The following is a 25945-nucleotide window of genomic DNA, read 5'->3' as shown; positions in this document are numbered from 1 at the left end:
TTAAAAAAATTAAATTAAATTAAAAAATAAAGTGGACATGGATTCACTGTACTTGTATACTGCAAATTCTAGAGCAGCCACTTTAAAAGTAAATTAAGTAGTAGATATACTAAAAAATGAGACAAATGAAATCATATAAAATGCTCAGTCAAAACCACAAAAGGCAGAAAATGTATGGGAGACAAAAGTAGACCAAAAAATAAGGGCAACAGAGTAACAAATATTGTAGATAGCAATCCAACTATATCAATAATCACTTTAAACATCAATGGTCTAAATACACCAATTAAAAGGCAGTGATTGTCAGAGTAGATCAAAAAAACAAGATTCAACTATATGTCATCTACAAGAAACTCACTTTAGATATAATAACACAGGAGTGCCTGGGTGGCTCAGTCAGTTAAGCATCTGACTCTTGATTTTGGCTCAGGTCATGATCTCAGGGTCATGGGATCATGCCCCACATCAGGCTCTGCACTGGGCATGGAGCCTGCTTAAGATTCTCTCTCCCTCGCCCTCTGCCCCTCCCCCTACCACTCACACGCATGCACACTCTCTCTCTCAAAAATAAATAATAAATATGTCAAATAAATATTATTTAATATAATTTATTTAATACATTTATTTAATATAATTACAATTATTAAATAAATAACATATAGATGAAATATAAAGGAATGGAGAAAGATATGCCATGCTAACACTACTCGAAAGAAAGCAGGAGTAGCTATATTAATTTCAGACAAAGCAGACTTTAAACAAGGAAAGTTATCAGGGATAAAGAGGGGCATTTCATAATGATTGAAAGGTCAGTACTCTAAGAAGACAATGTGCATGCACCTAACAACAGAGCATCAAAACATGTGAGGCAAAACAGATAAACTGCAAGAAGAAATAGATAAGTCCACTATTGTAGGTGGAGACTTCAACATCCCTCTATCAGAAATAGACAGATACAGCAGGCAGAAAATCAGTAAAGATAGTTGAACTCAACAGCACCATCAATCAACTGGATTTCACTGACATCTATAGATGACTTCATTCAACAATAGCAGAGTACAAATTCTTCTCTAGCTCACATGGAACATTCAGCAAGATAGACCACATTCTGGGCCATAAAATGCACCTTAATAAATTTAAAATATACCTTAATAAGTTTAAAAGAATAGAAATCATATAATGTGTGCTCTCAGACCACAATGGAATTAAAGTAGAAATCAATAACAGAAAGATAGCTGGAAAATACCAAAATACTTGGAGATTAACAATACACTTCTAATTAACATGTAATTCAAAGAAGAAATCAAGAGAAATTTAAAAATATTTTGAATTAAATAAAAGTGAAAACACAACTTATCAAAGTTCATGGGACACAGTGAAAACAGTGCTTTAAAGGTTATTTATAGCATCGAATGCATATACTGCAAAAGCATAAAGATCTAAAATCAATAATCTAAGCTTCCACCTTAGAAAACTAGAAAAAGGGCACCTGGGTGGCTCAGTCATTAAGCGTCTGCCTTCGGCTCAGGTCATGATCTCAGAGTCCTGGGATCGAGTCCCACATCGGGCTCCCTGCTCGGCGGGAGGCCTGCTTCTCCCTCTCCCACCCCTCCTGCTTATATTCCCTCTCTCACTGTGTCTCTCTCTGTCAAATAAATAAAATCTTAAAAAAAAAAAGTTATAAAAAAAACTAGAAAAAGAAGAGCAAATTAAATCCAAAGCAGAAGAAATAACAAAAATTCAAGCAGAAATCAATGAAACTGAAATCAATAGAGAAAATCAACAAAACCAAAAGCCATTTCTTTGAAAAGGTCAATAAAATCGATGAGCCTCGAGCCAGGCTAAAAAAAAAAAAGAGAGAGAGAGTAGACACAAATTACTAGCATCAGAAATGAAAGAGGAGACATCACTCAAAGATAAAGGACATTTAGGGGCGGCTGGGTGGCTCAGTCGTTAAGCGTCTGCCTTCAGCTCAGGTCATGATCCCAGGGTCCTGGGATCGAGCCCCGCATCGGGCTCCCTGCTCGGCGGGAAGCCTGCTTCTCCCTCTCCCACTCCCCCTGCTTGTGTTCCCTCTCTCGCTGTCTCTCTCTCTGTCAAATAAATAAATAAAATATTTAAAAAAAAAAAAAGATAAAGGACATTTAAAGATCTCATGGACATTAAAAAGCAGATAAAGGGGGCATCTGGGTGGCTCAGTTGGTTAAGCGACTGCCTTCGGCTCAGGTCATGATCCTGGAGTCCCTGGATCGAGTCCTGCATCGGGCTCCCTGCTCGGCAGGGAGTCTGCTTCTCCCTCTGACCCTCCCGACCCTCCCCCCTCTCATGCTCTCTCTCAGTCTCTCTCAAATAAATAAATAAAATCTTAAAAAAAAGGCAGGGTGCCTGGGTGGCTCAGATGGTTAAGCGTCTGCCTTCAGCTCAGGTCATGATCCCAGGGTCCTGGGATCGAGTCCCGCATCGGGCTCCCGGCTCAGCGGGGAGCCTGCTTCTCCCTCTGACCCTCTCCCCTCTCATGCTGTTTCTCTCTCGCTCGCTCTCTAAAAAATAAATAAAATCTTTAAAAAAAAAAAAGCAGATAAAGGAATATTATGGACAACTCCATGCCAGAAACTGATAACCTAGATGAAACAAACCAATCCCTTAAAACACAAAATCTGCTAAAACTCACACTTGATAAGCTGTTTTAAAAAATAGCTAAAAATACTCTTAACATAGGATTGGTCCTCGGTATTTATCCAAATGAATTAGAAACTTATATCCACACAAAAACCTGCACATGGATGTTTGCGGCAGGTTTTTATTTTTAATAAATTGACAAATTATTAATAATTGCCAAAACTTGGAAGCAATCAAAATGTCCTTCAAAAGGTAAATGGATAAACTGTAGTATGTCCAGACAATAGAATATTATTCAGTGCTAAAAAAAAAATGAGCTAGATGAAAAGACATGGAGGAAACTTAATGCATACTACTAATTGAAAGAAGCCAATCTGAAAAGGCTACATACTATACGATTCCAAATATCTGACATTCTGGAAAAGGCAAAACTATGGAGAGAGTGGAAAGATCAGTGGTTGCCAGGGGTTAGCAGGGAGACAGGAATAAAGAGAGCACAGTGGATTTTTAGGGCACTGAAACTCTCCTGTTATAAAACTATAATGGTGGATACATGTCATTATACATTTGTCCAAATCCAGAGACTGTACAATATCAAAATTGAGCCCCTAATGTAAACTGTGGTCTTTGGATGATTGTGATATGTCAGTATAGGTTCACTGATTGTAAAAAATGTCCTAGTCTGGTGGGGAATGTTGTTAGTGGGGGAGGCTGAGCATGTGCATGTATGGGACCAGGGGGTAAATGGGTCTCTGTACTTTTGCTCAATTTTGCTGTGAACCTAAAACTTCTCTAAAAAAATAAAGTTTATTAATTTTTTAATAACTAAAATGGTACATTCTGCAACCAGCAGACGAGTTCAAGCTTCAGCTAAATGTAATATAAAGGGGCGCCTGGGTGGCTCAGTTGGTTAAGCGACTGCCTTCGGCTCAGGTCATGATCCTGGAGTCCCGGGATCGAGTCTCGCATCGGGCTCCCTGCTCGGCGGGGAGTCTGCTTCTCCCTCTGACCCTCCCCCCTCTCATGTGCTTTCTCTCATTCTCTCTCTCTCAAATAAATAAATAAAATCTTTAAAAATAAATAAATAAATAAATAAATGTAATATAAAGAAGAAAAAAAAAAAGAAAGAAGCTGAGGTACAGACTGTTTTAGGTAATAACGGCAGAGCCAGAATTTGAACCCTGGCAACCTTTCTCTGGAATGTGTTCACTTGCCCTCTATACCACCTTGCCTCTCAACTGTTTGTTACTATTATTACTATTATTTTGCAAATGGGAAAATTGAGGCTCAGAGGGATCTGCCCACTTGCCAGAGTCCTAGATTCAGTGAGAAACAGTCTAAGATTCTGGGTTTCCTGAACCTCTAAATCCCAGTTCTTCCTCCACTCTCTGACATTGCCTCTACATATCCCCATGTCCCCCCCACCCAACAATATCTGGAAAGATCCATGTGTATTGTCCTGAAAAGGGGGAAACTTTTGTTCCAAGCACAACATTTCAATACTCAAATCCTTTTGGAAGCAAAACATTCTCCTCCTCACTTTCAACCTGGCTTTACCATCAAACTGAGAAGAGGATATGTGCTAATGCAAGCCATCAGTAAATAAATGGTAGGTAGGGCCAATCTGCTCAGGACTCCAGCACTTTCAGCATGCCCAGTTTGGGCACCAATTTGCATGGATGCATGAGACACATAGCATGAGTAGAACAGAGACCAGAATGAAATTCAAGTAGATATATAGCTGGGAAATGGCTGGTAGATGCAGATTTTAAAAAGAAAAATAAAAGATACCCACTGAGAGGCACTAGAAAAGAGCAGGAGACCATTTTTTTCTTTTAAAGCTTGTCCAGCTGAAAGAGATCTGCTTTGGTATAATTCCCTGACCCACTTTTTTTTTCCTGATAAGAGATAGATAGCCAAGATATCCAGATGTGAGGGATAGTCTATCTCTAGAAGGCACTTATTTGATTAGACACTGCTTTCATTTTATAGCAATTCATATTTCCAAGGGCATCTCCTTCTTCGCTTCATTTTACATCCCAATTTCTATTTCCTTCCACAAAACCCAAAGCTCTATATTTTTCAAGTTAATACCACAGTGCACCAGAATGCATGATTATGTGCAGTCTAATTTCCTTTAGGTCATGCGCTCACATTCAGTTATTTTATACATATTGAGAATAGAGCTATCTTTGCTTTGAATTTTTAAGCTGTGAGTTCTGGCTGCTCTAAGATAAATTAGACATAATTCCTAAGGCTTAGTCTGCTCTGGTGAACTACCCTAAGGCCCCAGAGTTTCAAACAAATGCCTTTCTTTTTCTCCTTTCAGAAAACTAAGCTGGGTCTCAACGTATGTCCCTTGCTATTGTGATTTCTTATTATTTTCTTTCATCCTTAGAAGAAATCTTGCAGTTCAGTATGATCCAGTGCCTCGGTCACAATTGGCTGAGTGATGTTTTTTTAAATAATAACCCTTCCCAGATGGCTGATGTTAGCTTTAGGTCAAAACATCACGAAATTAAAGAGTGAACAACGTTCAAAAATCATTGGCATGTTGCTAGGTGTGTAGGCATAAATCAGATTCTTTGATTCATAGCAAACCTGAGAAGAAGAAGTTGGAGGAGGCAATTTTTTTGTTGTTGTTTGCTTAGTTGGGGAGTTAGTGGTAAGAGGAGTTTCCGACTGCTGAGGATGAAGGGCTTCAGAAAAATGACAAAGTAGGGGCACCTGGGTGGCTCAGTCGGTTAAGTGTCTGCCTTCAGCTCAGGTCATGTTCCCAGGTTCCTGGGATCAAGCCCCACGTCGGACTCCCTGCTGATTGGGGAGCCTGCTTCTCCTTCTCCTCCCTGCTCATGCTCTCTCTCACTATCACTGGCTCTCTCTCTCTCTCTCTCTCAAATAAATAAATAAATAAAATCTTTTCAAAAATGACAAAGGAGCTGTGTGTGTGTATGTGTGTCCATAATTAGAAGTCATGTGGAACAATCCTAATAGATATTCCATTTACAATACCCAGTCCAGGGAAGACTTTCAAAGAGGAAAGAATGTACCACCTATTATCAAACCTATGGTAGGTTTTATTGTCTGGGAGGTTAGAAGCGTCTTCAGGAGCCTGGCAAAAAATTAGTACTTTCCCTTAAATCCATCCTAGTATACTTTCACCAAGGCATTCATATTATGAAATGCCAAAGGTTCATTTACAATCTTTATTTTTGCCCCATATGAGAAAATATATTATCCCATTAAATATACTTATACTTGGTATATACTGTGACCAACTTATAAGGAGTCCTACCAAAGACAGAACACGTTTTTTTCCACTCCTAAAATTAACACTCAAAGGTAGGTAAGCTAAGCAATAATGATTCCCTTCCTGTATATCCTGTATACGTTGATTTACAGTTTTCAAGACTTTTTCACACAGGTAATCTCCTTTGACCTTTACAATAACTCCATGGAGAAGGAAGAACAGATTTTATTTGAATCATTTTACCATTGAGGAAACCAAAACCTAGAGAGTAAGGCCAGTTATTTACCAAACGGTGTCCCTTTTCCTTTTTGGCATACATCAAGACTACATTTTCCAAGATCCTTTGCAGTTAGGTGTGAACATGGGATGGGTCCTGTCCAATAGAAGGTAGGTAGAAGTGATTTGTACCACTACAAGGCCGGACCCATAAAATCCTCCAAAATATAAGCTCCCCATTCTTTTTTTTTTTTTTTTTGAACACCAGCAGTTTAGCAAATATTTACTGAGTATTAGAAAGACCAGGCATCAGAAGCTGGAGTACAAGATGTCAGGGAGTAAGTAGAGAGAGAACAGCATTCCAAGGTGATGGCAGAACAACTCCTATGAAGAGCTGGGAGAGAACCGGGTGCAAGAGAACAGACTGCCCAAAACAGGCCCCAGCAGGAACCCACTGAAGAATAACCAAAGGGCTAGAACACTGGTCTTGACTGTCCCCTAAGGAATTGGGCAGTGGTCCCAGTGAGAATGATAGTCACTCATTCACAGTCAGAGAAAGCACACTCCCCATTTTTTCCCCTCACTGACTAGCTGAATGAAGATTACTCAAAAAACTTAGAGAATAGCAAGGCTATAATCTGGAAGAAGTTTGAGTCACCACTTGGAGGAAAGTTATCCAGGAAAGCCAGTCAACCAGGAATATGTATTAGATTGTTGTATGAGTGACAAAGAAGCTTACATTGTTTTAAGTGATTGCAATTTGGGGGTTGTTTGCTGCAGCAGTTACCTTACATTAATACAGAGAAGTTAAATGATTTGTCCAATGTTATACAATTAGTCAGTTAAAAAAAAATAAAGTCATGGGACACCTGGGTGGCTCAGTCGGTTAAGCGTCTGCCTTCGGCTCAGGTCATGATCCCGGGATCCTGGGATCTAGTCCCTCATCGGGCTCCCTGCTCAGCGGGGAGTCTGCTTCTCCCTCTGCCTCTGCCTGCCACTCCCCCTGCTTGTGCTCTCTCTCTCTCTCTGGCAAATAAATAAATAAAATCTTTAAAAAAAAATAAATTCAGGACTAGAACTTTGTTCTCCTAGTGCATAGTTTAATATTCATTTGTTTGCCAGCACCAACCTTATATAAGGCACCTTGCTATACCCTGTTGCTATGCAGTAAGTGAAGGACTGAAAAGTATGACAAATGAGTCACATGTAGTCAACTCTCTGAAGATGTCTTCTTTCTGTTTCTTCCATGTGTTCTTCTAGTACTTTCTCAGGTATGAAGACATATCTGAAAATTATCTCTCCTGAGTTCCTTTCCTTCCTGATAGTACAACCAAAAGTTATTAAAACATGTATTCTCTCCTACTGAGATAACTTCAAATAGACTTCCTTTAGGACAATGATAAATGAAGCGGCCAGCACAGGCAGATAAAAAACAGTGACTGAAGTCCCACTAGGCATGAGTCACAGACAGATTGTATCAAGGAGTTAGAGGCCAGAGGGCAAGTGTCAAGGCAAGAAGAGGTAGTGAATCCTTTAGGTGAGAGACAGTGAGATGAAGATTCCATCAGGTTGGAGAAAGGTGCAGTTTTTCAGAACCTTGGAGAGCTCCTAGTGCTCATTACTGCTCTGAGAATGTTTACTCTGAGACCCAAACATGTAGTTTGCCTGTTCTTCTGAACTCTCTAGCTGATAACAGGGGTCTTGTCTTTTCTGTGAAAGTCTTCATCTGTATAAAATAAGAGAGTCATTCTCATTCCTTCTGAGTTCAAGGCCTGTGTCCAGTAGGTAAGTTGGAGCTGCCTCATCTAGCCTTACTGAAAACCACATGAGAGGCTCACACCATGGAAAAACCAGAAAAGTGCATTCTCAAGGGACTTCATCCTCTTTATGTTTTAGAAACTCTCTTCTGGGTTAGAGGCTAGTGCTTAGGTGGGCCTGGGCTCCAAACATTTCACCCAACCAAAACCATATTACTATATGAACTACATCATAGCCCTATAATCTTAACTGGATGATCATCAAAATTATGGGTCCCTTTCTTCCTGAAGGTGTGTTCGCAAACTTCTTAATAGTCTATGAAAAAGAATTCTATAGAAAAATTAATTTGAGAAAATTTGGATTAAAATATTTAATACTTAATTTGCTTTCATATATGTTTTCTCTCTCTTTATAAAATACAATGTGATGAACATCTTCAGGTATATAAGTTTTTTTTCCTCTCTTGGGATTATTTTTCCCTTTGGAGATATGTTCCCCAAAGTAGAATTCCTAAGTTAAAGGATTTGAACAATGCTATCAATTGACAGGTATGGCCAAATCCAAATGGGATTGTGTAATTTTACTTTCAATGGCAGTGTATAAAAGTATCAGTTTTGGGGTGCCTGAGTGGCACAGTCAGTTAAGCATCCAACTCTTGGTTTTGGCTCAGGTCACAATCTCAGGGTCATGAGATCAAGCCCTGTGTCAGGCTCCACGCTTGGCATGGAGCCTGCTTGAGATTCTCTCTCTTCCTCTCCCTCTGCCCCTCCTGCTCGTGCTCTCTCTCTTTCATGCTCTCTCTAAAATAAATAAACAAACCTAAAATATATATGTAAGTATCAGTCTCACTAGTATCTGATTAGTAATTTGATTTGTATTCTTTGGTGTCTGTACGTAGAACTCCTTTGATAAAGTGCCTAGAATTGTGTCTGGCCCATTGTAGATGCTTAGTAAGTATTTAAGATTGAAGTGAAAGGTTTAACACTTTCCCATTTATCTGTTTACTGAGCATAATTCCTCATTTGGCATTGCCTTGTCTTTTTCTTCTTTATTATTGTGATATTAATGTTTTCCTTTTAATTTGTCTAAGATATTAAGCCTCTTTTTTTGTTAAAAATATTTTTTGTTAAAAAATATTTCCTCTGTGCTTTTAAAATTCCTTTTATATAAAGTTTTAAGTTTTTTATGTAGTCAGATTTTTCAATCATAATTGTAAGGTCTATCACTTTAAAGCTTATAAACTTTAGAGAGAACTCAAGAGACCTCATTAAAATTCAATGTTTTTCTTTATGAATAAGTTTTTATATATATTTTATTCATCTGGCATTATGGGGTGAGGTGTGGGTCTAAATTGATTTTTCTCTAGATTAGTAACAGATATACCAATACAATTTATAGTTGAAGCTTCTTTTTCCAGTGTCTTCTGATTTTTACCAATGGCTCTTGGTAAGACACGTGGGTTGAAACAAAAGAGGATGAGTTTCAAATATGAGAGAATATGAGGTAAAAAGGAATTATCTAACACTTCGCTGTGTGGGTTACACGACCCTGCTCTCAAAGGGTTTACAATCTTGTTGTCAAAGGTCAGATTTTGTTTACTTCATTTATGTGTTCGAATATAACAATCTCGTAGCCTTAAAGTGTTTCAAAGTGGGCATTGAAATTTCACTTTTACTACAATTCAGATATGCAGTATAAATGTGGTTTCTCTATTTCCTAAAAACCTGATATAATTATTCTTCACAAATCCCTATGGCACTTATTTCTGACCCCTGGGGACTTCTCAAGGCTAGAGCCTGGGTGATAGAAATGGAACTGGTCTTGGAGAAAAGGTGTCCTTGTATTCTCTGATGCTGTGTCCCCACTAGCCTTGAGGTCAGGGTCCACAGCTTATGACCTTTTTGTCTATTTCTGTTTTTGTTTTTTTGGCTCAGTCACTATTCTAGGAGCATATTGACCCTCTCCCTCTAGCTGCTTCAATCTCATCTCTAGAAATCCTCTGACTCCCTGTCACAACTTCCTTCTCACCCCCGGACACAGAGTTCACCATTTATTCTCTGTGGTGGCCAGCATCTTGGCAGGCTTCCAGGCTCCAACACAGGATTCATACAACGTGAGAATAAAGGTTGACTCAGATGTGTTAATCAAGTCCTCACTGCAGAGGACACTATTGGTACTCCACAGTGATCCCCTTTGCTAACCAATTCAACAATCCTTCCAGAGGTTGTGTGTTGGTTGCTGTGTACAAATGTCCCTTTCTTTAAAGAATGTCACCCAGCTGAGTGGGGGCCACTTTTACCCAGGAAGCTAGGCTTACCCCCACCTTTGGGATACAACCCACAGCCAAGGACTAAATGCTACAGGGGGGTATGGAATTCTGACCCCCTTGCCTCAAGGGGAAACAACTCTATGGTACAATTCATAGTACAGAACTCCCTATGGGATCAGGCTAGAGCTAAGAACACATCCTTGCTTAGCACCTTCCCCTGCCCTGTCCCACTTCCCTCACTCCCTTTCTCCTGAGAGCATTCCTCCAATATACAGCAGGCACCAGAATCTTTGTCTCAAGCTCTGCTTCTAATGAACATGACTAAGACACTCACAATGTCTGATAATGCCTCTCTTTACTAGGCTGAGTCATCCCATGTTGGCAAATAGGTCTCTGTCCAGAGGACTTTTCTGAGACTTTCAAACCATGAATGAGACAAAAGTTTCCTGGCCTCGGTTTTCCCCAAATTTGTCTGTCAGCACAACCCCATCCTTTTCCCCAGGCCATGCCTATATAAGAGTTCTTAATACATCAAAATACTAGTTTTCTCAGTTTTGTGAATTGAAAATACCTTCCCTCACTCTCTTTCTTGGTTTATCTTTGCACTCTTTGTATTGTTTTTTGATGAACAGAAGTCTCCCTTCCTTCTAGTTAGGGTATCTTTTGCATCTTGTTTATGCAATTACCCACTAGCTCATGAAGATATTTCCCTATATTATCTTCTACAAGCTTCTTATTTTTCCTTTCATGTTTAGGTTTTTAATACATGAATATACAGGAATATATTTGGGGGTATAGTGTGAGATAGGGGTTTAATTTAATTTAATTATAGCCACTCATCTCAGTACTATTTATTATAAGGACTGACATTTCTCCTCTGTTCTACAGTACAACATATGTCAAATATTGACCTTCTGCATGGATATGTTTCTGAGTTCTCCATTCTATTTCACTGGTCTATTTTTCTATCCCCGAAAAAAATACATACTGTCTTGATTACTAAAGCTTTATAATACTCTTCTTATCCAGTAAAGTCTTCCCCTTTATTCTTCTACTTCAAAAGGTTAATGGCTATCCTTATCCTTTTGTATTTCTATATGAATTTTAAAATCAGTTTGTCAAGTTCCACCAAAACACATCTATTGCAATTGCATTGAATTTAGAATTAAATTTGGGGAGAATTGGCATCTTTTTTGCTCATATTTACTATGGCATATCTCCCCCTTTTTATATTTCTCTAATGCCTCAGAATAAGGTTTGATCATTTTTTTCTGTAGATGTCTTGCACATCTTTTATTAGATTTATTCCTCAGTATTTTATATTAATTTCATTTTGTTTGTTGCTGGTATGGAGAAATATATTGGATTTTTGGATACTGAGCTTTTATATCCTGAGACTGGGTTAAATTCTCTTATTAATTCCAATAGTTTATCTGCCAAACCATTTGGATTTTCTATGAATATAGTTATATCATACGTAAATACTCCCCGTTTTCAGTTTCTTTCTTTCTAATTCTTATGCCTTTTTATTGTTTTGTGCACTGGCCAGAACACTGAAAGATGCTGAATAGCAGTGATTATCAGGGGCATCCTTGTCTTGTTCCTGATCTCCAAGGAAAAGTTTTCAACTTTTTATCATTTAGTATGTTTGCAGTAGGTTTTTTAGAGACTAAAAAAGTTCTCTTCTGAGAACTTCCAGGGAAGATGGCAGAGAAGGAGGACCCTAGGCTCACCATAGATATGCCTAGGTAACACCCACATCAGTGTAAATAACCCAGAAAACAACCCAAAGCCTGGCAGAACAGACTCTCCACAGCTAAATGTAGAGTAGAGGCCATATCAAAGAGGATAGGAAGGGCAGAGACATGGTCAGGAACCAAGCTGACCTATGGGACTGTCCAGAGGAAGGAGGAGTGCTGTGGGCACAGAGGAGAGAGGAGCAGACCCCACCCCAGGCACGGGGAACAAGCACCAGAAGACAAATCCCCATAACATTTGGCTTTGAAAACTAGAGAGGCGTACCTTCATGAGTTCTTACAATCAGTGGGACTTGACAAGTAGAACTTTTAAAAATCAGTGGGCTTGGCTCTTGGAGAGCCAAAGGGTGACAGGAAACAGAGTCCCCCACCCTTAAAGAGACAGCACAACAAACAGCCCCACAGAGATACAGCATCGAAGCAGCAGTTTGAAAAATGCCTGCGGTATACAGGATGGAGAATTGTTTACTAATCTCAGGGTGTGGTGGAGGGGAAGGGGTCTTTGGGAAACTTCTCTAGGAACAAAAGAGCTTGTAGGCACTATTTCACTAACCCATCCCCCAGCCTAGATACACAGTCACCTGTGAGAACCAGCAGAGTGTGAACACTCTCCACCTAGCTTGTTAATAGTGCACCCACCCCTGCACTCTTCTGCAGACTCACCCCCTCCAAACCAGCCATGGCAGAAGAACTCCAAAGTAGCTACAAGTCGCCTCCCACAGCAAACCAGCCCAGACCTTGCTAACACCACACACCTCACCCCTGTGTTCTCCTGCAGACCCTCCCCCTCCAACACCACCTCTGCAGGAGTCCATCCAAACTGGTGCCACAAGCCACAGTGTGAAAGCAGCCCTAACAGTGGTTAGCACCACCCCAAAGTGACTCCTGCCCTGGAGAGAGAGGAGAAGAAAGCCACACACACCAGGCCAACTGAGGCCCCAGCAGTGGGCTGGGGGCAGACATCTGGTCTGCCTGCAGGCCCTACCCACCAATGAAAGCTTTTCAGGGGACAACACAGGGAGAGCACCCTGCAGCTTACTGCTACTGCAGCTCTGGCAAACACCTGGTCTGACCAAACTCAGGCCCAAGGTGGCCCCAGACTGGCCCACTAACACCACCATGACCAACCCCTGCCCATAACAGGCAAAGAAAGCCATTGCAGATGACTGGACTGCAGGCAAATGCAGCTCAGCCACAATAGTAAGGCACATGCAACGCACATGGGATATACCCCTGAAGCACCAGGTTCTGGTGAATAGGGCACATTGCACTGCAGGGCACTACAGGACCTCTTACTCATAAGCAGGAGATGTAGCTGACTTCCTTAACACAGAGAAACAGACACAGAGAAATAGACAAAATGAGGAGACAGAGGAATGTGTCCCAAATGAAAGAACAGGAAAAAAAAAATCACAGCAAGAGAGCTAAACGAAACAGAGATAAGTAAGCCTGATAGAGAATTTAAAGTAATTGTCATAATTGTCACTGGACTTGAGAAAAGAATGGAGGACCTCAGTGAGACCTTCAACAAAGACATATAAAACATAAAAAAGAACCAACCAGAGATGAAGAACTCAATAACTGAAATTAAAAACACACTAAAGGGAATAAATAATAGAATGAAAAAGCAGAAGAATGGATCCGTGGTCTGGAGGACAGAGTATCAGAAAGAAATCAAGCTGAACAGGAGAGAGAAAAAAGAATAATAGAAAATGAAAATGGACTACAGGAACTCAGTGATATCATCAAATGTAGTAATACTGATATTATAGGGATCCCAGAAGAAGAGAGAAGGTGGGGGGCAGAAAATGTATTTGAGGAAAAAATAGCTGAAAATTTCCCAAATCTGGAGAAGGAATTAGAAATCCAGATCCAGGAGGCACAGTTTCCAAAAAAAACAATCCAAGGAGGTCCACACCAAAACACACAGTAATTAAAATGGCAAAAAGTAGTGATAGAGAATTTAAAGGCAGCAAGAAAAAAGAAAACAGTTATGTACAAGGGAAACCCCAAAAGCTATCAGCTGATCTTTCAGCAGAAACTTTGCAGGCCAGAAGAGAATGGCATGATATATTCAAAGTGTTGAAAGAAAAATCTGTAGCCAAGAATACCTATCCAGCAATGGGATCATTCAGAATAGAAGGAGAGATAAAGAATTTCCTAGACACAAAAAAGTTAAAGGAGTTAATGACCACTAGCCCAGCCCTACAAGAAATGTTAAAGGGGACTCTTTGAGTAGAAAGGAAAGTCCATAAGCAGAAGTAAGAAAAGTAGGAGACACAAAGGCAGTAAAATTAAGTATATGCATAAAAATCCGTGAAGGGATTCACAAAATAACAAGATGTAAAGTATGACACAATATACCTAAAACGTAGGGGAGAGAGGAGTAAAAATTTAGTGCTTCTGGAATGGGTTCAAACTTAAGCAACCATCACCTTAATATAGAACGCTATATGCAGAAAATGTTATAAACCTAATGGTCACTATATATAAATCAATAACTGGTAATAGATAAGTAAAGAATAAAGAAAAAGGAATGCAAGCCTGTCACTAAAGAAAGCCAGCAAGCTGTAAGAGGAGAGAGCAAGAGAAGAAAGGAACAGAGAAAAACTACAAAAACAACCATAAAACAAGTAACAAAATGGTAGTAAGTACATACTCATCAATAGTTACTTTGAGTGTAAATGGACTAAATGCATCAGTCAAAAGACAAAAGGTGACAGAATGGATAAAAAAGCAAGACTTATCTATATGCTGCACACAAGTATTCATTTCACACTTAAAGACACATGCAGATTGAAGTGAAGGGATGAAAAATCATTTATCATGCAAATGGAAGTGAAAAGAAAGCCAGGTTAGCAATACTAATATCAGACAAAATAGCCTTCAAAGCAAAGACTGTAACAAGAGACAAAGAGGGATACTACATAATCATAAGGGGAACAATTCAACAAGAAGATGTAACAATTGTAAATATTTATGCACCCAATATGGGAGCATCCAAATACATAAAACAACTAATAACAAACATAAAGGAAGTAATCAATAGTAATACAAAAATGGTAGGAGACTTTTACACCTCACTTACATCAACGGATGGGTCATCCAAACAGAAAATGAACAAGGAAACGGTGTCTTTGAATGACACATTGGACCAGATGGATCTAACAGATATATTCAGAACATTCCACTCTAAAACAGCAGAATACACATTCATTTCAAGTGCATATGGAATATTCTCCAGAATTGATCACATGTTAGGCCACAAAACAAGTCTCAACAAATTCAAAAAGACTGAAGTCAAATCATGCATCTTTTCCAACCACTATGCTACGAAACTAGAAATTACAAGAAAAAAAAATCTTTAAAGAACATACATACATGGAGGTTAAATAACATGCTATTAAACGGTGATTGGGTCAACCAAGAAGTCAAAGAGGAAATTAAAAAATACACAGAGATAAATGAAAATGAAAACACAACAGTCCAAAATCTTTGGGATGCAGAAAAGGCTGTTCTAAGAGGGAATTCAGAGCAATACAAGCCTACCTCATGAAGCAAGAAAATTCTCAAATAAACAACCTAGCCTTACACCTAAAGGAGCTAGAAAAAGAACAACAAACAAAACCCAAAACTGGTAGAAAGAAAGAAATAATAAAGATTGGAGCAGAAATAAATGTAATAGAAACTAAAAAACAATAGAACAGATCAAGGAAACTAGGAGCTGCTTCTTTGAAAAGATAAACAAAAGTCATAAACCTCTAGCCAGATTCATCAAAAGAGAGAGAGAGAGAGGACTCAAATAAACAAAATCAGAAATGAAAGAAGAGGAATAACAACAGAAACCACAGAAATACAAACAACTGTAAGAGAATATTATGAAAAATTATATGCCAACAAATTGAACAACCTAGAAGAAACGGATAAATTCCTAGAAACCTATGTCCTGCTAAAACTGAATCAAGAAGAAATAGAAAATTGAACAGACTGATTACCAGCAATGAAATTGAATCAGTAATCAAAAAACTCCCAACAATTAAAGAAGAGTTAATACGTATTCTTCTCACACTATTCCAAAAAATAGAAGAGGAAGGAAAACCCAAATTCATTCTATGAGGCCAGCATTAGCCTTCTACCAAAACCAGATAAAAACACTACAAAAAAAGAGAACTATAGTCCAATAACTCTGATGGACACAGATGCCAAAAATCTGAACAAAACATTAGCAAACCAAATCCAACAATACATTAAAAGAATCATTCACCATGATCAAGTGGGATTTATTCCTGGGATGCAAAGGTTGCAAATCAATCAACATGATACATCACATCAGTAAGAGAAAAGATAAGAAACATAAGATCATTTCAATATATGCAGAAAAATCATTTGACAAAGTACAACATACATTCATGATAAAAACTCTCAACAAAGTAGGTTTAGATGAAACACAACTTAACATAATAAAGGCCACATATGAAAAACCCACAGTTAACATCATCCTCAGTGGTGAAAAACAGAGCTTTTCCCCTAAGGTCAGGAACAAGACAAGGATGTCCACTCTCACCACTTTTACTCAACACAATATGGAAGTCCTAGCCACAGCAATCAGACAACAAAAATAAAAGGCATCCAAATTGGTAAGAAAGAAGTGAAACTTTTACTATTTGCAGAGGACATGATACCATATATAGAAAACCTGGGGTGCCTGGATGGCTCAGTCAGCTGAGCATCCAACTCCTGGTTTCAGCTCAGGTTATGATTTCAGGGTTGTGAGATAAGGCCCCACTTCAGGCTCCACACTGGGCATGGAGACTGCTTGGAATTCTTTCTCTCCCTCTCCCTTTGCCCCTCTCCCCCATAGAAAAAAAAAAAACCTGCAAGACTCCACCAAAAAACTACTAGAACTGATAAATGAATTCAATAAGTTTACAGAATATAATATCAATATACAGAAATTCATTGCATTTCTATACAGAAATGATACACTAATAATAAAGTAGCAGAAAGAGAAATTAAGAAAACAATCCCGGGCGCCTGGATGGCTCAGTCATTAAGTGTCTGCCTTCAGCTCAGGTCATGATCCCAGGGTCCTGGGATCGAGCCCCACATCAGGCTCTCTGCTCGATGGGAAGCCTGCTTCTCCCTCTCCCACTCCCCCTGTTTGTGTTCCCTCTCTCGCTATGTCTCTGTCAAATAAATAAATAAAATCTTTAAAAAAAAAAAGAAAACAATCCCATTTAGAATTGTACCAAAAATAATAAAATACTTGGGAATAAACCTAACCAAGGACATGAAAGACCTAGACTCTGAAAACTATAAAACACTGATGAAAGAAATTGAAGAGGACACAAAGAAATGGAAAGACATTCTATGCTCATGGATCAGAAGAACAAATACTGTTAAAATGTCTATACTACCCAAAGCAATCTATACATTTAATGCAATCCCTATCAAAATACCAACATCATTTTTCACAGAGCTAGAACAAACAATCCTAAAATTAGTATGGAACCACAAAAGACTCCAAATAGCCAAAGCAACCTTGAAAAAGAAAAACAAAACTAGAGGCATCACAATTCTGTACTTCAAGTTATATTACAAAGCTCTAGTGATCAAAACATTATGGCACTGGCACAAAAATAGACATATAGATCAATAGAACAGAACAGAAAACCCAGAAATAAGCCCATAATTACATGATCAAATAATCTTCAGCAAAGGAGGAAAAAATATACAATGGGAAAAAGACAGTCTCTTCAACAAATAGTGCTGGGAAAACTGGAGAGCTACATGCAAAAGAATGACACTGGGCCACTTTCTTACACAAAAATAAATTCAAAATGGATTAAAGACCTGAATGTGAGACCTGAAAGCATAAAAATCCTAGAAGAGAGCAGAGGCAGTAATTTCTCTGACATTGGCCATAGTAATATTTTTCTAGGTATGTCTCCTGAGGCAAGGAAAACAAAAGCAAAAATAAACTATTGGGACTACATCAAAATAAAAAGCTTCTACACAGCGGAGGAAACAATCAACAAAACTAAAAGGCAACCTATGGAATGGGAGAAGATATTTGCAAATGACATATCTGAATAAGGGGTTAGTATCCAAAATATATAAAGAACTTTATACAACTCAACACCCAAAAAAACCAAATAATCCAATTAAAAAATGGGCAGAAGACATGAGCAGACATTTCTCCAAAGAAGACATCTAGATGGCCAAGAGACACATAAAAAGATGCTCAACATCACTTATTATCAGGGAAATGCACATCAAAACCACAATGAGATATCACCTCACACCTGTCAGAATGGTTAGTATCAAGAACACAAGAAATGGGCACCTGGGTGGCTCAGTTGGTTAAGCGACTGCCTTTGGCTCAGGTCATGATCCTGGAGTCCCGGGATCGAGTCCCACATCGGGCTCCCTGCTCAGCAGGGAGTCTGCTTCTGCCTCTGACCCTCCCCCCTCTTGTGTTCTCTCTCTCTCAGATAAATAAATAAAATCTTAAAAAAAAAAACACAAGAAATAAGTGCTGCTGAAAAGGTGGAGAAAAAGGAATCCTCATGCACTGTTGGGAATGCAAACTGGTGCAGCCACTGTGAAGACAGTATGCGGTTCCTCAAAAATTAAAAATAGAATTACCATAGGATCTAGTAATTCCACTACTATTTGCCCAAAAAGTACAAAAACACTAATTTGAAAAGATATATGCACCCATTTATTGCAGTATTTACAATAGCCAAATTATGGAAGTAAGCCAAGTGTCCATCAATAGATGAAAGGATAAAAAGACATGGGGTGTGTGTATGTGTGTGTGTGCAGAGAGAGAGAGAGGAATAAATATTACTGAGCCATAAAAAAGAATGAAATCTTGCCATTTGTAACAATATGGATGAATCTAGAGTATAATGCTAAGTGAAATAAGTCAGAGAAAGACAAATGCATAATTTCACTCATATGTGGAATTTAAGAAACAAAACAAAGAAAAAAAGAGACAAATAAAAATCACTCTGAAGGGGCGCCTGGGTGGCTCAGTCAGTTAAGCATCTGCCTTCAGCTCAGGTCATGATCCTGGAGTCCTGAGATCCAGCCCTGCATTGGGCTCCCTGCTCAGCAAGGAGCCTGCTTCTCCCTCTCCCTCTGCTGCTCGCCCCTGCATGTGCTCTCTCACTCTCAATAAATAAATAAATAAATAAATAAATAAATAAATAAATAAATAAAATCTTTTGTAAAAAAATCACTCTGGGGGCGCCTGGGTGGCTCAGTTGTTAAGCGTCTGCCTTCAGCTCAGGTCATGATCCCAGTGTCCTGGGATCGAGCCCCATGTCAGGCTTCCTGCTCAGCGGGAAGCCTGCTTCTCCCTCTCCCACTCCCCCTGCTTTTGTTCCTTCTCTCGCTGTCTCTCTCTGTCAAATAAATAAATAAAATCTTAAAAATAAAATAAAAGAAAAAATCACTCTGAATACAGAGAACAACCTAGTGGTAATCGGAAGGGAGGTGGGGAGGGAATGTGTGGAATATGTGAAGGGGATTAAGAATACACCCATCATGGGGCGCCCGGGTGGCTCAGTTGGTTAAGTGACGGCCTTCAGCTTGGGTCATGATCCTGGAGTCCCGGGATCGAGTCCCACATCAGGCTCCCAGCTCAGCAGGGAGTCTACTTCTCCCTCTGACCCTCCCCCCTCTCATGTTCTCTCTCTCTCATTCTCTCTCTCAAATAAATAAATAAAATCTTTAAAAAAAAAAAAAAAGAATACGCTCATCATGATGAGCACTGAGTAATATACAGAACTGTTGAATCATGAGTGGGGGAAGACGGCAGCAGCCATTCCACAGTGGACCTAGACCATGGAGCAGCAAGCAGCGACCCAAGAAGGACATTATCAAATTTTTACAGGACTACAGTTCAGATTTGTTTCTTGCAGAACATAAGTTATTAGGAAACATTGAAAATGTGGTCAAAACAGCTAACAAGGACCATTTGGTTACAGCCTATAATCATCTTTTTGAAAGTAAGCATTTCAAAGGTACTGAAAATTTAAGTAAAGTGAGCACGTGAAAAATGTGAAGCTTAATGAAGATAAACCCAAAGAAACCCAAGTTGAAGAGACTCTGGATGAGGGTCCACCAAAATATATAAATTGTGTTCTTAAAAAAGGAGATAAAACCAACTTTCCCAAAACAGGAGATGTTGTTCACTGCTGGTATACAGGAACACCACAGGATGGGACTGGTTTCGATACTATATTCAAACAAGTTCAAAGAAGAAAAATACCACACCCTTAAGTTTTAAGGTTGGAACAGGCAAAATTATCAGAGGATGGGATGAAGCATTCTTGACTATGAGTAAAGGAGAAAAGGCTCAACCGGAGATTGAACCAGAATGGGTTTATGGTAAGAAAGGACAGCCTGATGCCAAAATTCCACCAAATGCAAAACTCAGTTTCAAAGTGGAATTAGTGGATATTGATTAAAAGAGCAATGCTTCAGATACAAAGACATCAGCAACAATAAAACATGGCTTTGAAGAAACTTATGTAACTAATTAAAGCTGGTTACCACTGTTAGGGAAGAGTCAACTTGAAAATTCAAGAAGCCAAATATTGTTTACTCGATTCCCAACTTTTAAGATATGTAATCCATTAAAATTCCCTAAAGTTTGAAATATTTTACTACAGCTGTGTAAAATATTGGTTAAGGAGAACTGACATTCCTTTTACCTCATGTTGTAAACTAAAAGGCTCAATAAAAATATATCCAGTGTCCAAAAAAAAAAAAAAAGCAATTTTTGAGTCACTATGTTGTATACCTGAAACTAATATAACACTGCATGTTAATTATATTGGATTTAAAATTTAAAAGAAAGAATATTCTCTTCTCCTACTTTGCTAAGAGTTTTTACATGAAAGGATGTTTAATATTGTCAATGAACTTTCTACATCTGTTGAAATAATCACATGATTCCCCCCCTTATTCTGTTAATGTGATGAATTAAACTGTTTGATTTTTAAATTGAAACCCAACTTTGCATTCCTGGGTGAAGCCGCATTTGGTCATGATGTGTCATGCCCTATGAACATTCTTATACATGTCTTTTGATGCACTGTGCACACATTTCTTTTAGCTACACATATAGGAGTGGAAATGCTGGGTCATAAAGTATGGAAGTTGGTTTTAAGGAAAGAGCAAGGCTTTAGGTGTACTGAGTCAAGGCTTCAGGAGGACCTCTAGGGGTAAATGTCCAGCAGGCAATTAAAAATGTGGGACTGGAGTTTGGGTAGAAACAGAGGTGTGGATTTGCAAGTCATCAACATAAAGCTTACATCTGAAACCACTGGGACAGAATGCTCTGTGTGGGGGAGGATCACTGAAGAGAGAAGAGGACTCCAGATCAATACTTGAGAAACACCTGTAGCTAGGAGGCAGGATGACAAAGAGCCAGGAGAGAGAGGCATGACTTCAAATGGGTGGGACAAAAACAAAGAGTATCAAGTTTTCAACATTATGGAGAAAACAAGGGTAGGGAGTCCATAGTTTTGGTGACCAAGAGGCCTTCGTACTATTTTCTCCCTTGCTATAGCTACTGCTATGCTCTTCTGTTTACTTTTCAACTTTATAAAGTTCTTTGGCTACTTCTGAAATCATGCCAATTTGCAGGACTGTTATCACCCTGGCAGCTGCTAAGAACATTCTCTACCACCCCACAGAAATACTCGGGACACAGTACTTAATGAGCACTTACTAATTATAGGCCTATCAGTCAAAATTATGCCATCCAAAATAGCAGGCTTTCAAAAGTCAGCTGAAGGTGCATGTGTCACAGGACAAAGCAGTGACACAAATGAACAAAGAGAAAAAAAGAGGTTGCCTTTAAAAAACTATTAACTTCATAGAATTGGGCAGCTGAGATTTCATGACTTGATATACTGAACTTTCCTTCATGCTACCTCTTGTAATTTCCTGTCATACTATTTAAGGCACCTTTCCAAAGGCTACTGGAGAAAAATCATGAGAAAAGAGAAGGGGAAGAAGAGGACAGGTCAGCTGAGTTCTGAGGATAGAAACACTGGAGAAAGTTTGGGAAGATTTCAGTAGCTTGCCCTACACTCTCTGTGAGCAGAAAGTAAAGCAACATATACACTATATGTTATTAGGTACACAGCAGCATCCCTCAATATGCAGTGAATGTTATTCCACAAAATAAATAGCTATCATGCTTTTACTCTATTCCAAACAAAACAAAGATAACTAACCTTGCAGTAGATATCTTATCAGCAACATAAAAGGTTAAAAGGCAATGGAAAGTGAGAGCAGGGGCCCCTGGTTGGCTCAGTAGATTAAGCGTCTGACTCTTAGTTTCTGCTCAGGTCCTGATCTCAGGTTTGTGAGATCAAGCCCTGTGTCAGGCTCCTCGCTAAGTGCACGGTCTTCTTAAGACTCTCTCCCTCTCCCTCTGCCCCTCCCCGCTCCCCCCAATCTCTCTCTCTCTCTTTTCCCCTCTCTAAAATCAATAAGTAAATCTTAAAAAAAAAAAAAGTGAGAGGGTAAATGTTAAAAAAACAAAATGGATAACTTCCAAAACAGAAGAAGAAAGCAAAAATCAAATAAACAGGAACAACAAGAAAGCAAAAATTAAACTCAAATATATTCATAATCTAAATTTTTAATCACTATCTTTAATAGATAATTAAGTCTGTTCATATTGGGTGAGTGAAAACAAAAACTAGAGATGGGCACACCTAAAACACAATGACATACATAAGCTAAAATAAAAGGAATGGGAAAAAATATACTAGACAAATAACAAAAAATCTATCTAGCAAAATTAGTAACAGGCAAAACAAAATTTAAAGGGGAAAGACTTAGTAGTAATAAAGCAGGACCTCATTTGATGACAAAAAAAAGCAATCTACAAGAAGCTATAACAATTTTGAACTTCCATGCATTAATAACATAGTTTAAAAATATATAAAGCAACACTTTTATAAAATCCACCATTCTAGAAGATTTTAGTTTATTTCTCTTAAAAAGTTATCAATAAGAGGAGCAAGATGGCAGAGGAGTAGGAGACCTAAATTTCATCTGGTCCCAGGAATTCAGCTGGATAGGGATCAAACCATTCTGAACACCTACGAACTCAACAGGAGATTGAAGAAAATAGCAGCAACTCTCTGAAGAGAAAAGCGACCACTTTCTGGAAGGTAGGACATGTGGAGAAGTGAATCCAAGGTGATATTCGGGAGGATAGACGGCAGGGGAGGGGACCTCCGCCGGCCACTTCTGACAAGTGATAGAGCCGAGGAGCACAAAATCGGAACTTGTAGAAGTCTGCTCCACTGAGGGACGTCACTCCAGTGGCTAAGCTGGGGGTGGAACCCTCGCGGGGACAGTGTGGTCTCAGGACCCTCGGGGTCACAGAAAGACCGGGGGTGCCTGAGTGCAGCAGAGCTCCCAAGTATCGGAGCAGGGAAGCCAGCTGCAGAGACGGAGCCGAGGAGCAGGCTCTCAGCTCAGGGTTACCATAAACCATGATCCGTGGCACAGTCGGGCCACTGCTCCTCCAGCAGGGACCCAACAAGCAGCAGATCCGGGGAGACTCCCCCTCCTCCCCCAGGAGGAGCAGCGCGGGAGCGCAACGCAGGGATCTGCTGCGTTTGGAGACTCCAATCGGGGTCGGGTGCCAGAGATAGAAACACTCGGTCACAGGCCGGGTGAGCACGGAGTGCGGCCGGAGACCAGGGAGATGGGAGTGGTTGACTGCTTTTCTCTGGGGGTGCACTGAGGAGCAGGCCCCGAGTTCTCGGCTCCTCCGGGGCGGAGATTGGGAGGCTGCCATTTTCACTCTCATCCTCCAAAAAGCTTGCAGAGAAAGCTTGCAGGGAACAAAAGCTACAAGAGCAAACCCGAGCAGATTACTTAGCCGGGACCTGGCAAGGGCAGGGCAATTCTGCCTCCCGCAAAGACATTTGGGAACCATGGCAACAGGCCCCTCCCCCAGAAGATCCACAAGAACAGCCAGCCAAGACCAAGTTTACCGATCAGTGAGAACAGCAGAACTCCAGCGCTAGGGGAATACTGCACATAGAATTCATGGCTTTTTCCCCATGATTCTTCAGCCTTTCAAAGTTAATTTTTTTAATTTTCTTTTTTTGTTGTTTATTTGAATTTTTCTTTTTCCCTTTTTCAACCAACATCTTATCGATCCCTTTTTTAAAAAATCTTTTTTATTTTTCATTTTTAGAGTCATATTCTATCCCTTCATAGTAGTTAACCTTATTTTTGGTATATATATAAGTTGTTCTCTCTTTAAAATTTTGGGATACAGTTTCTTCTAACAGACCAAAATATACCCTAAATCTCTAGTGTATGGTTTTGTTCTAGTCTCCTGCCTGATCACATTCTGTCCCTTTTTTTTTTTAAATCCTCTTCTTTCTTTTTTCAACCAACTTATCTTATCAATTCCTTTTATAAAATGTTTTATAATTTTCATCTTTACAGTCATATTCCATCCCTTCATCGTATTTACCCTTATTTTTGTACATACATAAGTTTTTCTTTCTTTAAAATTTTGGGAGGCACTTTCTTCTAACAAACCAAAATACGCCCAAGATCTAGTGTGTGGCACTGATCTATGCACCAGCCTGATCATATTTGATCATATTCTGTTTTTTTTGTTTTGTTTTGTTTTCATTTATCTTTTTCTTTTTTTTCTTATTCTTTTTTCTTTCTTTCCCTTTCTTTTCCCCCAGTTCCAGGTCTCTTCTGATTTGTTTAGTGTATATTTTTCTGGGGTCATTGTTACCCTGTTAGCATTTTGTTCTCTCATTCATCTATTCTCCTCTGGACAAAATGAAAACACAGAAAAAAAATCATCAAAAAAAAAACAAGAGGCAATACCGACTGCCAGGGACCTAATCAATATGGACATCAGTAAGATGTCGGAACTATAGTTCAGAATGATGATTTTAAAGATACTACCTAGGCTTGAAAAAAAGCATGGAAGATATTAGAGAAACCCTTTCTGGAGAAATAAAAGAACTAAAATCTAACCAAGTTGAAATCAAAAAGACTATTAATGAGGTGCAATAAAAAATGGAGGCTCTAACCGCTACGATAAATGAGGCAGAAGAGAGAATCAGTGATATAGAAGACCAAATGATGGAAAATAAAGAAGCTGAGAAAAAGAGAGATAAACAACTACTGGATCACAAGGGCAGAATTCGAGAGATAAGTGATACCATAAGATGAAACAACATTAGAATAATGGGGATCCCAGAAAAAGAAAGAGAGAGGGGGGCAGAAGGTATACTGGAGCAAATTATACTAGAGAAGTTCCCTAATTTGGGGACAGAAACAGGCATCAAAATCCAGGAGGCACAGAGAACCCCCTCAAAATCAATAAAAATAGGTCAACACCCCGACATCTAATAGTAAAACTTACGAGTTTCAGAGACAAAGAGAAAATCCTGAAAGCAGCTCGGGACAAGAGGTCTGTAACCTACAAGGGTAGAACCATTAGATTGGCAACAGACCTATCCACAGAGACCTGGCAGGCCAGAAAGAACCGGCATGATATATTCAGAGCACTAAATGAGAAAAATATGCAGCCAAGAATACTATAGCCAGCTAGGCTGTCATTGAAAATAGAAGGAGAGATAAAAAGCTTCCAGGACAAACAAAAACTAAAGGAATTTGCAAACACCAAACCAGCCCTACAAGAAATATTGAAAGGCGTCCTCTAAGCAGAGAGCCTAAAAGTAACATAGACCAGAAAGGAACACAGACAATATACAGGAACAGTCACCTTACAGGCAATACAATGGCACTAAATTCATACCTTTCAATAATTACCTTGAATGTAAATGGGCTAAATGTCCCAATCAAAAGGCACAGGCTGTCAGATTGGATAAAAAAACAAGACCCACCGATATGCTGTCTGCAAGAGACTCATTTTAGAACCAAAGACACCCCCAGACTGAAAGTGAAGGGGTGGAAAACCATTTACCATGCTAATGGACACCAAAAGAAAGCTGGGGTGGCAATCCTTATATCAGACAAATTAGATTTTAA

At 39.2% G+C, this 25945-nt stretch overlaps 1 pseudogene; it reads left to right on the top strand.

Moving 5' to 3' along the window:
* The window catches only part of LOC102738589 (peptidyl-prolyl cis-trans isomerase FKBP3 pseudogene), a 58544-nt pseudogene extending 38153 nt beyond the window's left edge, over positions 1–20391 (top strand).
* The last annotated feature ends 5554 nt before the right edge of the window (positions 20392–25945 follow it).

Source organism: Leptonychotes weddellii, chromosome X (assembly GCF_054177405.1).
Source record: "Leptonychotes weddellii isolate Sample4059 chromosome X, ASM5417740v2, whole genome shotgun sequence".
In the NCBI taxonomy this organism is placed as follows: domain Eukaryota; kingdom Metazoa; phylum Chordata; class Mammalia; order Carnivora; family Phocidae; genus Leptonychotes; species Leptonychotes weddellii.
This window is presented reverse-complemented; position numbering and strand designations above follow the sequence as displayed.